Source organism: Symphalangus syndactylus, chromosome 14 (genome assembly GCF_028878055.3).
Source record: "Symphalangus syndactylus isolate Jambi chromosome 14, NHGRI_mSymSyn1-v2.1_pri, whole genome shotgun sequence".
Lineage (NCBI taxonomy): Eukaryota > Metazoa > Chordata > Mammalia > Primates > Hylobatidae > Symphalangus > Symphalangus syndactylus.
The window spans coordinates 102,640,587-102,656,076 of NC_072436.2; the positions used below are offsets into that span (position 1 = coordinate 102,640,587).

The 15,490-nt window shown below is 45.9% G+C and overlaps 2 long non-coding RNA genes across 3 annotated transcripts in view; one reads left to right on the forward strand and one right to left on the reverse strand.

The window, feature by feature from the left end:
- Positions 1-15,490, forward strand: part of LOC134732509 (uncharacterized) — a 128,277-nt gene that overhangs the window by 97,724 nt on the left and 15,063 nt on the right. The gene's annotated exons all lie outside the window — the stretch shown is intronic.
- LOC129462533 (uncharacterized) lies at positions 2,627-5,217 on the reverse strand. Its single transcript, XR_008650878.1, has 2 exons — positions 5,073-5,217; positions 2,627-2,857 (listed from the first exon to the last, which is right to left on the reverse strand). It is a non-coding gene; the product is annotated as an uncharacterized lncRNA (long non-coding RNA).

The following is a 15,490-nucleotide window of genomic DNA, read 5'->3' on the forward strand; positions in this document are numbered from 1 at the left end:
TTAAAGCAACAGATAGGGAATTTCATACAACATCTTTATTTATCCAAACATTTGGCTAATATGGGTGACAATAACAAGCATTATCTGGGCACTCTGTGGAGGCTCGCCTTGACACAAATAGACCCAAAGCATGATTTTGTTGCCCCAAAGCATGATTTTTGTTCTAATAGCTGTCTGGTACTCACTAATCAAGGCAGCTGAATAAACAGTGCTTCTTTCTGACACTGTATCAGGCATGGTGTCTGGTGTCTGTCTTTTCTCACAAAGACATTTTTTTTCCTAAGTAAGTATAGTATAAAGATGATTATTGAATCAACAAGCCCAGAGGCTTCACACTGCTTTCTTGCAGAGGACCAAGTGGAGAAGGAGGCAGCAGGTTGACCCAAACAGTGATCAGAATCATGCTGGGGGTTGGGAGAAATGGGTTTGACCATCAAAGGAAGGTCAAAGTGAACTAGTAGGAGATGGAGGAGGAACTTGCCTAGCAAGCTCTCACTTCCCATCTGGGAAGCTGAATCCTGCAGCCCAAAGCTGAGGTCTCTTTGTTTTACCCTTGGCTGTAGAGCTAGCTATTTGATAAGTTGAATCTGAGAGGTTAGACCCTATTTGGAAGGCAAGGTTTTTGCATTGCCTAGATATTGAAAGATATCCCTTTGTTTTTATGGGAATGAACAATGGATAATGCAATGGAGGCCATGGCCAACTCCTTCCCTGTCAGCTATGGGGAAACGTGGGTGGTGAGTGATTCAACAGAAGCTCACTGCTCTCCTCCTTTCTTCCAAAAGCAGGATGTGGCACAGGTAGCAAGAAAAAATTCTTGATCTCATCAAGAATTGGCAACAGTGGCTGGGTGTGATGGCTCACGCTTATAACCCCAGCACTTTGGGAGGCCGAGGTGGGCAGATTACCTGAGCTCAGGAGTTCCAGACCAGCCTGGCCAACATGGTGAAACACCGTCTCTACTAAAAATACAAAAATTAGTTGGGCGTGGTGGCCGATGCCTGTAATCCCAGCTACTCAGGAGGCTGAGGCAGGAGAATCGGTTGAACCTGGGAGGCAGAGGTTGCAGTGAGCTGAGATCATTCCACTGCACCCCAGCCTAGGCGACGGAGTGAGACTCCATCTCAAAAAAAAAAAAAAAAAAAAAAAATTAATTAAACCCAAGCCCATGGGCTACACATCCCCACCAGCATGGTGGCAGGACCTCAACTCCCCTTTCTAGCCTCCCTTCCATCTAGTATATTTCCGTGGGTGCTTGGGTGAGGTCTCAGTCATGGGACCTCATCCCTCTGGGTCACTGCCAGTCTTAGTTCACTGTGCTGCTGCTTCAGCAGAATACCACAGTATAACTTAAAAGAAAAGAGATTTATTCAGTTTATAGTTCTGGAGGCTGGGCAATCCAAGAGCATGCCACTGACAATAGGTGAGGGTCATCCCATGGTGGAAGGGTGAAGGCAGAAGTGAACACCGAAGACCAACAGGCACCAGGAGCCAGACTTGCTTTGTAACAACCCACTCTTTTAATAATGATGTTTATCCATTTATGAGGGCTTTGCTATCATGACCCAGTCACCTCTTCCTAGGTCCCACCTCCCAACACTGTTGCACTGGGGATTAAGTTTTTAACACATGAAATTTTGGGAGACACATGCAAACCATAGCCCTGCCCATGCTGCGGTGAACCTCTCTGCAGTTCTGGGGATGCCACAACTACCCTGGCCCTAGAGGATGCCAGTGTCTGGAACCATGCCAGCCCAAAGGGTGGCCACAGACTTGTTCTTAATTCTACTTCACTGAAGCCTCTAGGAAAACCGGAAAGAAAAATAGAGAATCTTCTGCCTGGCTTCTGGATGTGGCTGTTCTCAGAGCCCACAGGCATAGATCTGTTCCCGTGTTTCTCATGGGAGCTTCCTTATCAAACGGCAGGGGCACCTTCCGGAGCTCTCTGGTCAGAGTCAGCTTCTCTTACCACACTCGCAATGCCATCTAGGTGCACAACTCTAGTGGGCAGTGTTTTCATAAAATACAAATGAATGACACCCCCGGAGTTGTCCAGTAGAGTATCCCTGAGTGTACCTACTTCACAGACTTCTCAGGACACAGGGTCTGGAGAGGAAGCCCAGAAAGCCCAAGAATTCTGTTCTTGCCTTTCCCCTGTCCAAGGCCCTCCTTGCAGGCGCTTATTGGATATTTTAGCTTTAGCCTCTTCCCAGTATGCCTGACATCGGGGTGAGCTTGCCCCTCACCCACAGAATGGGGTGCCCTGTGGGCCCCAGAATTGAGTACATATACAGTCCATGACTAACTTTGATTACACCACCATGTGTTCACGAGTCTGTCTCTCCTACTGTGTGCCCCCTAAGGGCAGGGACTGGGTCTTAATTCATCTTTGTATTTCTAAAACACAGCAATATTAGTCACTGGTGAGTAGTTGATGAATGGATGACTAAGACTCAATAATGGCATTAGCTTTAAAAGGCATCAGCAGGTGATTTCTGAAAACTTGCCAGATCCCCATGTCTGAGTTCTCCTTTCATCTCCTCCTTGACACCCCTAAGAATCCTTGCCATGGCCCCCTTCCAATCCATCTCACCACCTCCTCACCTCGGCCAGGAATGGCCTAGCCCAGTGTTTTTTTTATTCTTGGCTGCATATTAGAATCACATGGAGAGCTTAAAAAATATACTGATGCCTAGATCTCGCTCCAGACCAACTAAACCCAGTGTGCAGCTGAGGTTGAGAACCTCCACGCCCAGGCCACCAGAAAGTTCCACATCACATGCTCTGAGGCAGCAGGCTCTTTGAAAGCATGGGTTGGTATTCACAGCACTTGGCATTCATAGTATACATGGAAAGTCTAGAGAGAAATAAAAAAAACAAAAGAAAACAGGAGGGGAATTAAAAACAGAAAACAGCAACAACAGAAAAAACACCTTTATGCCCTGGAAAAGAGCCTGCCCTTTTGTAATGCCCTGGGCAGCTGGATTAGGAATATCTACTGTGAGGTACTAGATGTACTTCTGCTCTGAGACTTTGGTCCTGCAATCCGCTGTTGCCCAGACTTCCATGGGCCTTTCAGGCTTTTACTGTGCTCAGCATGTGATCAGCTTGCTGAGGCCCTAACACCTACTACACTCACTGCAGCCTACTGTTCACTTGCCGCTCAGCGAAGCCCAGGCTGGCCATCATCCTTGCCGAACCCCGGTGACCTCTAGTTTAATTGGCTTTGGTGGCCTCAGGGAGGTCAACTTGAGATGGTCAGTTGATTACCCAAGGGCCTGCACCTGCCTGGGAGGGCAGCTGGATAACTGCATAATAATCAGGGCTACAAGGCCATGCCCCTAGGCTGGGCCAGAGCACATAGAGAAACTTAATTTTGACTTTTTAGCTGCCACTGCGGCTGTGAGTCTCTGGAGCAGTTTTTGCTTAAACATGTACCATTAACCTTGCCCTCATGGCTGTCTTTTCCCCAGCTTCCTTCTTCCAGGGGGCCAGAGACTTAATTAAAGACCCTTTACCTTTCTTTACACTTTTGGTCATTTTAATGGGAATGCTTGAATTGGGTTCTGTCCAGAGAAGCCAAGTCAAAAAGCAGTTACCTATTATCTCTCAGGATCATAGAGTGTCAGAGAGGGAATCTGAGACATCACCCATCACAGAGGTTCTCAAGCCTGGCAGTAGAGTAGAACCATCTGGGGAGTTTGAAAAGGACTGGTGGCTAGGCCTGACTAATTCAATAGCATCTCTAGAGGTGGGGCTCAGGCACCGGTGTTTGCAAAGCCTCCTTGTGATGCTAATGAATAGTCATTGTTGATAACCATTCACTAATCAAAATTCCTTTATTTTTCATATGAGAAAATTAAGACTGAAGTGCTTGGGGGCAATTCTGAGCTGCTAGCCTTACTTGGATGTCCAGGTAATCTGGAAGCAGAACAATAACCCATAAAGTTCTGTTCTTATCTGCCAATTAGATCTCTCTGGAGACTACTAGCCGGCTCTCTCGCCTTCTTTCCACTGTTTACATTTTTTTTTTTTTTTTTGAGACGGAGTCTTGCTCTGTCGCCCAGGCTGGAGTGCAGTGGCACAATCTCGGCTCACTGCAAGCTCCGCCTCCCGGGTTCACGCCATTCTCCTGCCTCAGCCTCTCCGAGTAGCTGGGACTACAGGTGCCCGCCACTACGTCCAGCTAATTTTTTTTTTTTTTTTTGTATTTTTAGTAGAGACGGGATTTCACCGTGGTCTCGATCTCCTGACCTCGTGATCCGCCCGCCTCGGCCTCTCAAAGTGCTGAGATTACAAGCGTGAGCCACCGCGGCCGGCCACACTGGCCACACTGTTTACATTTCTGAGTCAGAAATCTGAGAGGGTCGGCCAGATGTGGCAGCTCACGCCTGTAATCTTAGCACTTTGGGAGGCCGAGGCCAGTGGATCTCTATAGGTCAGGAGTTCGAGACCAGCCTGGCCAACATGGTGAAACCCCATCTCTACTACAATACAAAAATTAGCTGGGCATGGTGGTGGGCACCTGTAGTCCCAGTTACTCAGGAGGCTGAGGCAGGATAATTGGTTGAACCTGGCAGGCAGAGGCTACAGTGAGCTGATATTGTGCTGTTGCACTCCAGCCTGGGAGACAGAATGAGACTCTGTCTCAAAAAAAAAAAAAAAGGAAATCTCTGAGGTCCTAGAATCTCTCTTCTTTCTAAAACCGCAACACCCCCCCTTTTTTTTTTTTTTGAGATAGAGTCTCAATCTGTTGCCCAGGCTGGAATGCAGTGGCACAATCTCGGCTCACTGCAACCTCCGCCTCCCAGGTTCAAGTGATTCTCCTGCCTCAGCCTCTTGAGTAGCTGGAATTACAGGCACCTGCCACCATGCCCGGCTAATTTTTGTATTTTTAGTACAGATGGGGTTTCACCATGCTGGCCAGGCTGGTTTTGAACTCCTAACCTCAGGCAATCTGCCTGCCTTGGCCTCCCAAAGTGCTGGGATTATAGGCATGAGGTTTTAGCCCCCAGCCTAAAACCCTAAACTCTTAATATACTCATTCAATAGATGTGCCAGTCAAAGTGCACCTTGCCTTGGGTCACCCAGCAAGTGTCTTTGTCCAGGGTTCCATTTTCAGTCCCCCATGGCCACAATCTGCTGAACTTGGGCTCTCAATAGAGGGTGCCAGGAGCATGGTTCATCTTCAGTCCTATTTCAAAGCTGGAAGTTAGGACACTTTGAATACTTAACTGAGGGGGAAGCTAGACGTTTTGGGTTTTTTTTTTTTTGGCCCTCTTTTCATTTTGTAGGTGCTAAGTCATTATGACAACACAGTGGGGCTGAAGCTGCAGGTGAGGAAGAGGTAACCACGCTGTGTGACAAGCAAAGGATCTAGAGTGGAAAAATTATAGGAGACATGCGCTCACTCTCACGGTGGTGCAAGAGCCTCCATGCATGTTACGCTGTCGGCTCCTCATCTGCCTCACCCTAGACCCAGCTCTAAGGCAGGAAGAGGGAGGGCAGGGGAAGGCGAAAAATTCCATCCTAGCTGCGGGGCTAAATCTAGAATTTATTCCAAGTTAAATATAGATGGAATGCTAGAATGCCAGTCTTAGCTTGCCTTAGGCAGCGAGTCCGGCTCAAAGACCAATGACCTTGCAAGCGGAGAAGGCCATCGCCGAGAGCCCCCCATGGACGCCGACGCTGAGGAATGTTCAGCCTTTCTCCCTCCCACTGTAGCCCCCTGCTTCACCGGCCTAACGGAGCCTCTGAGCGAAGGTGGCCCCTACAGAGGCACAGTACAGCGACTCCTCAGAAGGGGCAAGTCTAAATGTTTCTTTTTCTTTTTCTTTTTACTTGAGACCTTGCTTCATAAGTCCTGAGGCTTCGCATCGCTCCTGGAGTACAGGGCAGGAAGTGTGACTTCAGAGCAAGGGAAAGTAAGTCTCTCCTCTTCTTTGTGGAAATGTTCAACTTCATGGTCCACTCTGCCCCAGAGTTCGTAATTAGAGCTTTATACCCTTTGCCTAATGTGAACTGCAAATTCCTTGGGGAGTTAGCGTACATTGAACCGTATTAGTTGTTATTGAGAGCTGGAATGCCTGCCCCAACGCAGTATGAAACAACCAATCTCACACCCCTGCGGGTGCGACTTCCGTCCCTTCACTGCTGAGATGCGTGTTAGGCGCCCCTGACCTGAGGCAAAGCTCTTTTCACCATCTGCATCTGATAATCAATTATCATGTGTTATCCTGTAACTTCACTGTATTGTTTTATTAAAATTGTATTAATGTTCAGTGCAACACGCAATCCTGGACTAAAGAACATTAGTGGAAAAACTGGTGCCATCCGAATAAAAGTCTGTAGTTAATAGCATTGTAACAACATTGATTGCTTTTTCTTTTTCTTTTTTTGTTTTTGAGATGGAGTCTCGCTTTGTCCCCAGGCTGGAGTGCAATGGTGTGATCTTGGCTCACTGCAACCTCTGCCTTCCGGGTCCTAGTGATTCTCCTGCCTCAGCCTCCTGAGTAGCCAGGATTACAGATGCCCGCCACCACATCCAGCTAATTTGTGTATTTTTAGTAGAGACGGGGTTTCAACATATTGGCCTCGCTGGTCTTGAACTCCTGACCTCAGGTGATCCACCCACCTCGGCCTCCCAAAGTGCTGGGATTACAGGCGTTAGCCACTGTACCCAGCTAACAACATTGATTTCTTAGTTTAGACAAATGTACTCTGGTTGAATAAGATGTTAACATTAGGAGAGGCTGGGGGGCAACTATATGGGAGCTCATTGAGCTATCTCTGCAACTTTTTTATAAATTTAAAATTATTCCAGGCCTGACATGGGGGCTCACGCCTGTAATCCCAGCACTTTAGGAGGCCAAGGCGTGCAGATCGCTTGAGGCCAGGAGTTTGAGACCAGCCTGGGCAACATGGTGAAACCTCATCTCTACTAAAACTACAAAAATTAGCGGGGCATCATGGCTCATGCCTGTAATCCCAGCTACTCCGGAGGCTGAGGCAAGAGAATCGCTTGAACCCAGAAGGCAGATGTTGCAGTGAGCCGAGATCGCACCACTTCACTCTAGCCTTTTAAAATGTACTTTTATAAATATCTTTGACAAAATGCCTTTAAAATGTCTTTTCTGGTGTGCGTACGTGCGTGTGTGTGTGTGTGTGTGTGTGTTTGAGTTTCCTTCAGATAACTGAGAGCTTGTTTTCACATGAAGCAAAAATCTGCTCATGCATATTGTTTGGGAAAGTCTTGTTTTCTTGGAGGTCTGGAGGCTCTAAAAAATACCTACGGCTTCCTTCTATTCATTTTATATATTTTGGTCCAAAGATTTCATAATTCCATCCCCACCCTGGCTATTCCCTAGGGTTATGAGAGAAAAAGAAAAATATTTTGTAAAGAGCAGGGATTGTATTCTTTTCTTGGCATGTTCCCCTACAAAGCATTGTGTATACTTAAGCCTCTGTATAAATAAATGACACAAATATAGATGTTATGGGGGAGGGTTCATCTTGCCTGATGGCTTTCTGGGGCCCAGTGCAACTGTTTTGTTCACGTGTTTATGAATTGAGGCTAGCTTGGGCTTTGAATTAGGACCAAGAAGAGATGTAAACACCCACCATATTGATTGTCACACATGACCCTTTTTTGGAATTTGAGGAAGAAGATGATGAAAAGGGAAGGGGAAAAGAAGAAAAACTGGTGGCCAGGCGGTGTGGCTCATGCCTGTAATCCCAGCACTTTGGGAGGCCGAGGTGGGTGAATTACTTGAGGTCAGGAGTTTGAGACCAGCCTGACCAACATGGTGAAACCCCGTCTCCATTAAAAATACAAAAATTAGCTCGACGTGGTGGCGGGCGCCTGTAATCCCAGCTACTCAGGAAGCTGAGGCAGGAGAATCACTTGAACCCAGCAGGCAGAGGTTGCCGTGAGACAAGATCACGCCATTGCACCCCAGCCTGTGGAACAGAGTGAAACTCTGTCTCCAGAAAAAGAAAAAATAGAAGAAGGAGGGTGGGCACTGTGCCTCATGTCTGTAACTCCAGCACTTTGGGAGGCCCTAGTGGGAGGAATGCTTGAGCCCAGGAGTTTGAGACCAGCCTGGGCAACATAGCAAGACCTTGTCTTAATTAAAAAAAAAAAAAAAAATAGAAGAAGGAGATAGGGTTGCAAGAGCCCTAAAAAAGGTGAAGGCTCAATCTAAAGTGCATCCAGTTTCCTGGGGATCCTGTTGAAATGCAGATTTGGATTCAGTAGGCCTGCAGGGGCTGGGATTCTTCCGGTCAAACCAGCTCCCAGTGAGGCTGCTGCTCCAGGGACCTCACTGGAGAAGTAAGGCCCGGCAGAGACTGTACCTTCAAAGCAGTAGTGCAATGGCACTCTCTGTCACTGCTACTACTCTTGACTTCTGGTTTTTTCTAGCACCTCCCAGATCACTATTACCGCCTGGATCACTGCCAGTGCTTTTTTTTTTTTGTACATGATGTCAAAAATGCGAAAGCTTTACAAAGCTTCCCTCAACATTTCATAGGGGAAATCTCTTCCAAAGTCTCTCGGGTAGCTTCTTTTTCCCTTCTACCATGACTTTTTATTTCTTGATCTAATTTCCAGTCCTTTCTTAGTTTGAATCACTCATTCACTCAATTCTCTGTCCTCCTCTTTCTATCCAAACTAGTTTTATTTCTCTAGATGTTTTTTGTTTTTGGAGATGGAGGGGGATCTCGCCATGTTGCCCAGCTAGTCTTGAACTTCTGAGCTCAAGGAATCCTCCCACCTCAGCCTCCTGAGCAGCTGGGACTGCAGGTGTGCTCCATCATTCCTGGCTAATCTAGAGATTTTAATGCACAGTCTGCACCAAGAATAGTTTCCACCTTTTCTTTTTGGTCCCACTTGGGAACGAAATTAGCATCTCTTAATAGTGGGTGAAATTAGAGTAGACTCAGTGTTTAGCTTTTGTTCATCTCCCAGGCCACTTCTTTATGAAGTAACCTCCATCGCAATGCATAGTTTCTAGAAAGTCTGAAGAAGCACTGATGTTTTCCCTTGAATGCAGTTTCTATGTCACCGTGGTAAACAAGAATTTTCAGGATTGCAGTCAAGGACAGCCTTTCAAATTCTCTTTGGATGAAACTGATCCCCAAGGCTGCCCAACCTCTCTATAACTAAGAAGCTTACAAGGCCAAATATTTGATGCACTGGCCTGAAAACAATGATTTGGATGTCAATCACTGACGACACATCATAATGCTTACCACCACCCTTCCAAACCCACTCCCGACCAGTAAACAGTGATTATGCTGACAGAGCTGAAACAAACCTTTACATCTGTAAGTATCCATTTAACTCCCGAAACCTTAAAGCTTGGCTTGGTGATCATCTCATTCGATTTTTCTGCAGGGTGCCAATACCAAAAGGATACAGTATTATTTAAAAGTGGCTTATGTACCATTCTATGAAATGAAACTGTCTATGAACTGGTATTTGCGCAAATTTATGTTGTAATGGTAAATGATACTTATCATGAAGAGCCTGGAGCACTCGCTTAAGTGCCTTCTGAACCATGCAAGAAAGCTGCAATATTTGTATAATATTTTATGGTGTTAAATATATTTGAAGTTAATTCTTGGGAAATTGGCCATCTATGCCTAATAATACCTTAAACTGGCAGATTTATTTTCAGCTTATTCCGCATTTTCAGCAAGAACATTTTATAAACCATATTTTAAAACTGAAGGAATTGAAATGCAAAGTCCATAGGTGGTAGTAAGTGGAAAATCAGGACAAGAACCCAAGCCTTCTGTTTTCTTTTATATGGTTCTTTACTTGATTAACCAGAAGATCCATTCCTCTTAATAATCACTAACAGATAAAGTTAACTGAGTGTAATCCTGGGTCTAAAGTGTGACAATAAACTAAGGAGAAAAATTTGGTTTTACCTCCATCTACATCCTGACAGAATTTTCTTTCTCTTTTTTCTTTTTTGAGATGGAATCTTGCTTTGCTGCCCAGGCTGGAGTGCAATGGCACCATCTCGGCTCACTGCAGCCTCCACCTCTCAGATTCAAGAGCTTCTCCCACCTCAGCCTCCCAAGTAGCTGGGATTGCAGGCATCCGCCATCACACCTGGCTAATTTTTGTATTTTTAGTAGAGACAGCGTTTCACCGTGTTTGCCAGGCTGGTCTCGAACTCCTGACCTCAGGTGATCTGCCTGCCTCAGCTACCCACAGCACTGGGATTACAGAAGTGAGCCACCGTGCCCGGCCTCCTTTTTTTTTTTTTTTTTTTTTTTTGAGACAGAGTCTCACTCTGTCGCCCAGGCTGGATGGAGTGCAGTAGTGTGATCTCGGCTCACTGCAACCTCTGCCTCCCAGGTTCAAGCGATTCTCATGCCTCAACCTCCTGAGTAGCTGGGACTACAGGCACCTGACACCACGCCTGGCTAATTTTTGTATTTTTAGTAGAGACGGGTTTCACCACGTTGGCCAGGCTAGTCTTGAACTTCTGGCCTCAAGTGATCTGCCGACCTGAACCTCCCAAACTGTTGGGATTATAGGCATGAGCCACTGCACCCAGCCCAGTATATCCATATCCAAAATTCCATGGAAGTTGTCTTTTAATTTGTCTGGGGACGATATACACTTATAACTTTATTTTTCTTCTCACACTTTTTATGAGTCAACCAAGAAAAAGAAAATGACTTGTTACCTTGGAATCACAGCCAATTTAAATCCAATTTGATTCAACAAACATCAGTTAAGTATCTATGTGGCACGCACGGTGCTGGGCTTTGGAAATAGAGTGGCTGGTAAGACATGGTCCTCTCCACCTGGAAGGATTTACAGAGTTGTTAAATAGGTGCTGAGGCTACTGTAGTGGCCCAAGAGGGAATGGTCAACTGGGAGATGAGTTACTGGGGAGGGAGCAGCTAATTTTTGAGGATGAGCGGGCAATTCCAAGGCATATGGGCACATAGAACGTGTGATTATTCCAGAGGGAGAAAAGCTGACATGCGGTCACACCGCTGGGTCAACCAAGCTGCCAATAGTCTGGAGGCCCGAAGGTGAGAGTCTGGAGGTCATGTGAAGAGATAGGCCTAGGTCAGGCACTATGGCACACACCTTTAATTCCAGCACTGTGGGAGGCTGAGACGGGAGGATCTCTTGAGCCCCTGAGACTAGCCTGCGCAACATAGTGAGATCCCCATCCCTACAAAAATTTAAAAAATTAGCCAGGTGAGTACCTGTAGTCCCAGCTACTTGGGAGGTTGAGGAAGGAGGATTGCTTGGGCCTGGGAGGTGGAGGTTGCAGTGAGCCAGCCATGATTGTGCCACTGCACTGCAGCCTGGATGACAGAGTGAGACATTGTCTCAAAAAAAAAAAAAAAAAAAAAATTAAAAAAAGAGAGAGATAGGGCTGAGCCAAACCCTGTGTGTCACATTAATGGGCAGTGGAAATTGAAGTTTCCCCATTGACAAGGGGAAACCAAAGAAGAATTTTAAGTAGGAGAGTAACTATGGCAATTCCAGCTTTTGGCCCACATGAAGTTTCCTCCTCCTCTTCTCTCACTGGTCACTCTTGCCCTCTGACAGGATATACCTTCTGCTCTCCACATTTATAACCAGCCAGCTCTAGCAAAACCCCTGATGGCCATTTTACTCAGAGGCCCTGCATCCTCCCACTATACAGACTGTAGGATTTTTGGTCCCAAAATATGTTACCCACTCAATGACCTGTTTTATTTGCCAGACTTGACCTAAATGGTTAATCATATTTCTTAATAGTTGATACGGTTTGGCTCTGTGTCCTCACCCGAATGTTGTTGAAATGTAATTTGCAATGTTGGGGAAGAGACCTGGTAGGAGATGATTAGATTGTGGGGGTGGATTTGCCCCTTCCTGCTCTCGTGAAGGTGAGTTTTCGTGAGATCTGGGTGTTTAGGTCTTATTGTTTAAAAGTGCGTAGCCCTTCCCAATTGGCTGTCTCTCCCTTTCTCCTTTCCAGCCATGAGAAGACATGCCTTGCTTCTCCTCTTCACCTTCTGCCATGATTGTAAGTTTCCTGAGGCTTCCCCAGCTATGCAGAACTGTGAGTCGATTAAACCTCTTTTCTTCATAAATTACCCAGTCTCACGTAGTTCTTTATACCAATGTGAGAATGGACTAACACAATAGTCAAGATAAAAGAAGTTGGGACTTCCCACTAAACAAAGTATGAATCTCAGTTCCAGATGCTTGGATAGTCTAAGTTTTGGGCTGTAGTCATCCTTGGTGCTACAAGAATGATGAATTTTAGAGGTCAGTAGATTGAGTTATGACTGCAGGAGAAAACAAATCTCACTCTGGTCCAACAGCTTAAAATCTGCTTTATTTGAGGATGACCCAGTGTGGTAGTCAGGGTTCTCCAGAGGAACAGAACCAGTAGGATGTGTGTGTGTGTGTGTGTGTGTTTGTGTGTGTGTAAAGAAAGTGGCTCACTCAGTTTTAGAGGCTGGCAAGTCCCAAGATCTGCAGGGTGATTCAGCAAACTAGAGACCCAGGAGAGTCAATGATGTTGTTCCAGTTCAAGTCCAAAGGCCTAAGAACCAGAAGAGCTGATAGTGTATTTCCAGTCTGAAGACCAGTAGGCTTGAGACCCAAGAAGAACTGATGTTTCAGTTTGAGTCTGAAGGCAGGAAAAACCAATGTCCCAGTTCAAAGGCAGTCAGGCAGGAGGAATTCTCTCTTACTTAGGGGAGGGTCAAATTTTGTTCTCTTCTTTCAACTGATTGAACGTCAGACAGGGGAATCTGCTTTACTCAATGTATTAGTCCATTCTTGCACTGTTATAAAGAAATACCCAAGACTGGGTAATTCATAAAGAAAAGAGGTTTAATTGGCTCGCTGTTCTGCAGGCTGTATAGGAGGCATAGCAGCTTCTAGGGAGGCCTCGGGAAACTTAAAATCATGGTGGAAGGTGAAGGGAAAGCAGGCACATCTTACCTGGCCAGAGCAGGAGCAAGAGAGAGGGAGGAGGTGCCACACACTTTTAAATAACCAGATTTCCTGAGAACTCTATCACGAGAACAGCACCAAAGCTGAAAATCTGCCCATTGATCCAATCACTCCCTACCAGGCCCCACCTCTAACACTGGGAATTACAATTCAATATGAGATTTGGGTAGGGACACAGATCCAAACCATATCACTCAGTCTATCAAGGTAAATGTTAATCTTATCCAAAAACACTCTCACATACAAAATAATGTTTGACCAATATCTGGGTACCCTGTGACCCAGTCAGGTTGACACAAAATTAACCATCACACCCAGTACATCAACAATATTTATACACTATAAATCATCAATAGCCAGGTGCGGTGGCTCACACCTGTAATCCCAGCACTTTGGGAGGCCAAGGTGGGCAGATCATCTGAGGTCAGGATTTCGAGACCAGCCTGGCCAACATGGCGAGACCCCGTCTCTACTAGAAGTACACAAATTAGCTGGGGGTGGTGGCAGGCACTTGTCATCCCAGCTACTCAGGAGGCTGAGGCAGGAGAATTGCTTGAACCTGGGAGGCAGAGGTTGCAGTGAGCTGAGATCAGGTCACTGCACTCCAGCCTGGGTGACAAGAGCCAGACTCCATCTCAAAAAAAAAAAAAAATCATCGATAATTTGTGCAGCATATACAAGGTATGTTTATTTCACAGGCATCCTGGTTTTGCAAGCTTTATCGTTTTTTTTTTCTTTTAAGATGGAGTCTCGCTCTGTTGCCCAGGCTAGAGTGCAGTGGCGCGATCTTGGCTCACTGCAAGCTTCGCCTCCTGGGTTCACGCCATTCTCCTGCCTCAGCCTCCCGAGTAGCTGGGACTACAGGCGCCCACCACCACGCCTGGCTAATTTTTTGTATTTTTTTTTAGTAGAGACAGGGTTTCACTGTGTTAGCCAGGATGGTCTCGATCTCCTGACCTCGTGATCTGCCCACCTCAGCCTCCCAAAGTGCTGGGATTACAGGCATGAGCCACCGCCCCCTGCCAGCTTTGTTGTTTTTATCAGCTAAGTTTTTAAAATTGAAAGTCCCCCACAAAGGGGCAGCATATATGTAAATACCTATTTTTATCTACCTGTACTTCCTTCACTAATATTTTAATTATCTTTGATCCTTTCTTTGAAGGATGAAAAATTTAAAACTACATGTTTCATATTTCCTTTGAGCCTTTTATCTTGTGCCTTTCTTGTTTTTGGTGATATTTTTAGAAAAAGATATTAAAAATGGTCATTATCAGTACTGTGGGCTCCTAATGAGGAGGAGGGAGCTAATTGGAACCAATGTTGACTTAGAGTGGAGGGGAGAGAGTTGGGGAGAATCGCTGCAGACCCCTCCTCCTCAGGAGGGGGACCTGTGGTCCAAACCACCAAGCTAGGGTAGAGCTGAGTCTGATCCAGCTGGTATGCTCTGTGGAGATTCTATCTGGGCTGAACATGCAGGGCACAAAATGAGATTTCTAAGCAGAGTTTGGGTGCCCTATTTGTATCCAATATGTTTATTCAAGCATCTATCTGTCCTGGGGAAAAGACTAGAACAAACAGGGCCCCAGCCAGTGCTACCAGGGTTCATGGAAGGACAGGGAGCTGGAAAGGTAATTGGAACCAGAGGTCACTGCAGAGAACAGTAATACAGATGGGCCACATGCAGTTGCTTGTGATAGGGAGACTACAGGTGCACACTCCTATAGACACAGATTCATTCTTGCCAGGAACACTGGGCATGGGATTCTTTTCACCTCCCCCTCAACAGTAGGTGATATGGTTTGGTTGTGTTCCCAATCAATCTCATCTTGAATTGTAGTTCTCATAGTCACCAGGTGTGTGAGTGAAACCAGGTGGAGATAAATGAATCATGGGGGCAGTTTTCCCCATTCTGTTCTCGTGATAGTGAGTTAGTTCTCACAAGATCTGAAGATTTTATAAGGGGCTTCCCCCCCTTCACTGGGCACTCATTCTCCTGCCGCCCTGTGAAGAGGTGCCTTCTGCATGATTGCAAGTTTTCTAAGGCCTTGCCAGCCATGCAGAACTGTGAGTCAATTAACACATTTTCCTTTATAAATTACCTAGTCTCCAGTATTTCTTCACAGCAGTGTGAGAACTGACTAATATAGTAGGGAAGGCTCTACATGCATTGCGAGCCTGACCTTGCATGGGCTCAAGGACCAGGCAGAATGAGCCTACAGATCTTGGCCTTCCTTTCTTCCGATTCTAAAGAGCTTTCCTCTTTGCCCTCTTTGGTATCTATTCCACAGTTACCACTGTCTTACATTTACATGTGTTACTTTACATCAGAGCAGTTTCATGCATAGTGCTTCAATCTGAATCTGATATCAGCCTTGAAAGATGAGTAAAGGAGACATGAGGGAATGGACAGCAAGCAATTTAACCAAAGCCACATACAGTTATTTTGCTCCCCGCTCAAGTTCAAGGCTCCTGCATCCTGAGATCAGTTCCGAGAGTCTA